The sequence below is a fragment of the Coenobita brevimanus genome, chromosome 86, assembly GCF_032717465.1.
Source record: "Coenobita brevimanus isolate Jiangsu-jjx chromosome 86, ASM3271746v2, whole genome shotgun sequence".
Classification (NCBI taxonomy): Eukaryota; Metazoa; Arthropoda; class Malacostraca; order Decapoda; family Coenobitidae; genus Coenobita; species Coenobita brevimanus.
The window spans coordinates 24,835,565-24,840,962 of record NC_137039.1 but is presented as its reverse complement, the minus strand read 5'-3'; the positions used below and the strand labels follow the sequence as shown (position 1 = coordinate 24,840,962).

The window sequence follows — 5,398 nt, the reverse complement described above, 5'->3', positions numbered from 1 at the left end:
CAATTACAATACATCAAGACCACAATTATATACAATACATCAACACCACAATTACAATACACTAAAACAACAATTACAATACACTAATACCACAATTATAAATAATGCATCAAGACCACAATTACAATACACCAAGACCATAATTATATACATCCTGATCATAATTACAATACACCAAGACCACAATTACAATACACAAAGACTGCAATTACAATACACCAAGACCACAATATCATATACAATACATCAAGGCCATAATTACAACACACCAAGACCACAGTTACAATACACCAACACCACATTACGATACAATGTGTGTAAACATAAGGAAGGTATTCTAAGTGGTATAGGAGGCTTTGAAGAATCTCAATCCTAAAATGGTAATGTATCGTGCTCATTTCATCATCATCACCATCATCCATTCCTCTTTTTCCATTCTTGGATGGGGTGAGGTTGGGTTCAGAAAGAGAGGAACAAATGATTGGAGAAACTAATCAAAATCTCTATGACTGAATGGGCCACACTCATTCATGCCCTTGGAATCCTGACTCCACTTAACAGGAGCTATGACAAAAGATTAATTCTAGAATATGGTGCTAATCACTGAGATGTCCACAGCATTCTTATATTCTGCCAATGAGCTGGCTATGAGAAATACCTGTATGCTGGAAATGGATGAAAATCACCACAAATGAAATATACCCATCCAATATATTACCCCTACGCCAGGAATCGAACCCTGAACTCTCAGGTGAGAGCAAGGCAGCAATCCACTACACCTGAGAGTCCCGAGTTCAATTGCTGGCATAGTGGTAATATACTGGATGACTTTTCCTGTGTAAAGTACAGGTTTCTCTCTTCAGTCTGACCTGCTATAAGTGTTTGGGATAGATTAAAAGCATCTACTTGCCAAGTGCCAGGGGGTTATCTCAACCTCTTCAGGCCCACAATGGAGACAGAGGGACATTGGTAACACAATTGTGACAATGAGAGATATACCTGGTTGTGGTGGAGTGGACTGCTGCCTGGCTCTCACCTGAGAGTCCCGGGTTCCATTCCCAGCATAGTGGTAATATATTGGATTATTTTTCCCGTATAAAGTACAGGTTTCTTTCTTCAAATGAAGTAAAGTTGTGATATTTTCAAACACATTCTCATCTTATAATGACCATTTATAAGTTTCTTTTGTTTTATTTCAGAACATAGCATACTTGATTCATCCTCAACTTACACATTTTTCAGGAATTGGTTGTGTGACATAGGAGATAACAACTGCCACGACCATGGTGATGAGGAGGAGGATGCACCCGAAATGAAGGTAATGTACGTTGCCAACTATTATCTTGATCCATTCTGGCCTCTTGTCCTCTGTGGTGAAATCTGACAGCATAAAGGAAATCTATCTATCTATCTATAGCCCGACGCCCTAATCCCGCAAAGGGTGGCCGCAGACAAAACGCCTCCAAGTCACTCTGTCACCCACCATTTGACTCCCCTCCCCCCAACTCACCCCCCCCCTCCCTCATATACCTCTCAACTCCATCCCTCCACCTCATCCTCGGTCTACCCCTCCCTCTCCCTCCCTCCACCTCACCTACATACACCCTCTTAGTCAGTCTTTCATTCTCCATTCTCTCCACATGTCCAAACCACCTCAGTGTATTTCTCCTAATCTTTTCAACCACATTCACATCTACCCCACAACGTTCCTTCACTTCTTCATTCGTCAACCTGTCCCTCCACGTCACTCCACATGCTCCTCTCAAGTAACTCATTTCCACTGCTCTCACTCTTGACTTGTTCCCCTCTTGCAAGGTCCACGCCTCGCTTCCATATGTCAGGGTAGGGATCACAATACCATCATGCAGTGACTTCTTAACTTCCATACTCACCTCCCTATTTCTCATCACTGCTTTCAGTGTACCAACAACCTTTCTTGCCTGCTGTACCCTTTCACGTACTTCATCCCCCAAAGTTCCATCCTTACTCATCACACTACCCAAGTACTTGAATGCACTCACATTCTCCATATCCTCACCATCCAACCTCACTGCACACTCTGTGACTTCATTCCTCTCAAACACCATAACTTTACTTTTGTTTACATTAACTTTCAGCTTCCTCCTCCTACACACTGTCCCAAATTCATTCACCAAACCTTGAAGCTCCCATTCATCTTCACTCAACAATACTGTATCATCAGCAAACAGCAACACCGGAAGCTTCCAAATCTCACCCTCATTCATTAGGGCCACCCCTACATCCACTGCCCTACCTTGCACTTCCTTTACAACCCCATCCATATATATATTAAACAGCCATGGAGACATCACACACCCGTGTTTCAGACCCACACTGAGATCAAAGAACTCACTCAGCTCACCATCCACTCGCACTGTAGCCCTAGCTCCCTCATACATACTCTTCACAGCACTCAACAATTTCCCCTCCACTCCATATATTCTTAATACCTTCCACATACCTTGCCTATCTATTCTGTCATAAGCTTTCTCCAAGTCCATGAAGGCAGCATACACTTTCCTTCCCTTCTCTAGATACTTCTCCACTAAACATCTTAGAACAAATATCTGATCTACACACCCTTTTCCCTTCCTAAATCCCCCTTGTTCTTCTCCAACTAGCTCCTTTGTCATATGCCTAACCCTATCAATGAGTATTCTACCATATATTTTACCAGTCACACTAAGAAGGCAAATACCCCTATGGTTACTACATACTTCTCTCTCCCCTTTTCCTTTGTACAGAGGAACAATTATACCTGATTTCCAGTCCTCTGGAACCCTTCCCTCATCCCAAGCCAATCTACACAACTTCCATATCCACTCCACAACAATCTCACCCCCATACCTAAGCATTTCACCACACACTCTATCAATTCCTGGGGCCTTTCCCAACTTAATCTTCTTCATCGCTTCCACTACTTCCGACCTACTGATCTCTTCCTCCCTCCTATCATCTCTTCTTCTGCCAGCCATTCCCCAACCACTTATACTCACACTGCTCTCACTCTCTACATTCAACAAATCCTCAAAGTGCTCCTTCCATCTCCTCAATTTCTCTCTCTTCTCCACCAACAATCTATTATTCCTATCTTTCACTCCCCTACTATTTCCCCTTTCACACTGCCTTACTTTCTTTACCTCCTTCCAAAACAATTTCTTACTCTCCCTCCATTTCACACTCAGATTCCTCCCAAACTCTTCATCCACTTTCTTCTTACTCTCCTTCACCAGTCTCTTAACCTCCCTTCTCCTGCTCACATATACCTCTCTCTTCTCTCTCTCATCTTCTCCCCTACCTCTACTCGCCAACCATTCACCATATGCCTTCTTCTTTTGTTCCACAGCTCGTTTCACCTCATCATTCCACCATGCTGTCCCTTGCACACCCTTGCATCTCCTCCTCACTCCACAGAAGGGGGGGAGAGGAGACTTTGTACTGCAAAGTAATATTTCTCCCTGTATGAGACAGATAAATATATATATATATATATATATATATATATAAACATATATATAAATATATATATAAACATATATATAAATATATATATATATATATATATATATATATATATATATATATATATATATATAAACATATATATAAATATATATATACGGTATATATATCCATCATCCAATCCTACATTGCCCCATGAGGAGCGCAGGAACCCGGGGCTAGGCAGTTGGTGTGTATATATATATATATATATATATATATATATATATATATATATGCCGCGTTGAGTACACCGCTTCCTGTCCGATCAGCGAAGTTAAGCAACGTTGGGTCTGGTTAGTACTTGGATGGGTGACCGCCTGGGAACACCAGATGCTGTTGGCATCCCTACGAGTCAAGTGGGGTTGGTGGAGGATTAGTGCCCCTCCCTGTAAAACAATTAACTCTAAGCCTTTGGCTACCCCATATGGGATACATGGCGTCTGGCAATGAATGAATGAAAAAATATATATATATATATATATATATATATATATATATATATATAAATAGATAGATACACAGATAAATAGATAGACAGATAAATATAGATAGACAGATAGATAGATAGACATATATACTGTATATACACAGTAAAACCTCATTATAATGGACTAATTGGGGTCCAAGCCATTCTGAAAAATGAGAAATTCCAATAAAAGCGACATCCAGACTTTCCCCTGCTGATCCAGACTTTGTCCGTTATATCAGACATTAGTCCGGATCACACCAATAGTTTTTAAACAGTTTTCACTACCACTGCAGTACTGTACTGTAATATACATTCACTACAATAACCAAAGGGTATATTATACATAATAATACTGTACTGTACACTGATAAACATGTCTTTTATTTACCTTATTGTGGTGAACATAGCTGAAGGGTCAGGCAGTCTGGACTGCTTCTGGCTTTATCGAACTTTCTCCGATATATAAGAATTTAGTCCCGTAGCTCCTCGATTTCGATAAATGCAAATTCTGGTCTATTGAAGTCAGTTATATCAAGGATTTATTGTATAGATGAAGGTGGTGAAAGCAGTACAGTAAAATCTCAATATAACAGACTTCAATATACAGTACTGGAATTCGCTTAAATCAGAATTGAGGAGCTACTGAACTAAATTCTTATACTATATATTGGAAAAATTTCAATAAAACCAGAAGAGGATCAGACTGCCTGATCACTTCAACTATGTTCACCACAATAAGGTAAACAAAAGACATGTTTATCAGTGTGCAGTACAGTATTATTATATATAGTATACCATCTGATTATTGTAGTGAATATATAATACAGTACAGTACTGCAATGGTAGTGAAAACAGTTTAAAAACTGCTGGTGGGATCTGAACTAATTTCTGATGTCAGAAAAAGTCTAGGTTTACAGGGGGAAGTCCAGAAGTCGCTTTTTTTTTTTTTTTTTATTTTTTTTTTTTTTTTAAATGGCTTGGGACCCAATTAGTCTACTACAGTGAGGTTTTACTGTATTAGCCTCTTCACTACTGCACAGTGATGGATTTGTTATTCTTGCTACTACCAAAATTATGATGGGTATGTGGGAAGGGCATGTACTGTATTAGACTCAAGGAAGATGGACACACCTGCCCTGTATAGTCCTGGGTCAACCTTGGGCCAAGTGTAGCACCTGTTAGACAACCACAAGGAATGGCAGTCAGTGGGTGGTTATCTTTGTGCCATGAGGTACTACAATGGGAGTGATGTGGAGCCAAGGCCTGGTATCTGGCCTTGCACAATGCTTCCAGGCAGGGAACAGCACTATAGTCAAAGTCTGGAATGAGACTACAGCTTAAACGTATCTCCTATACACAGCTTATCCTCCTGGGGGTTATGCCTCCTCCTTTTTCCCCATATCT

At 40.3% G+C, this 5,398-nt stretch overlaps 1 pseudogene; it reads left to right on the top strand.

The window, feature by feature from the left end:
• Window positions 1–3,748: 3,748 nt before the first annotated feature.
• On the top strand, window positions 3,749–3,867 carry LOC145410849 (5S ribosomal RNA; annotated as a pseudogene).
• The last annotated feature ends 1,531 nt before the right edge of the window (window positions 3,868–5,398 follow it).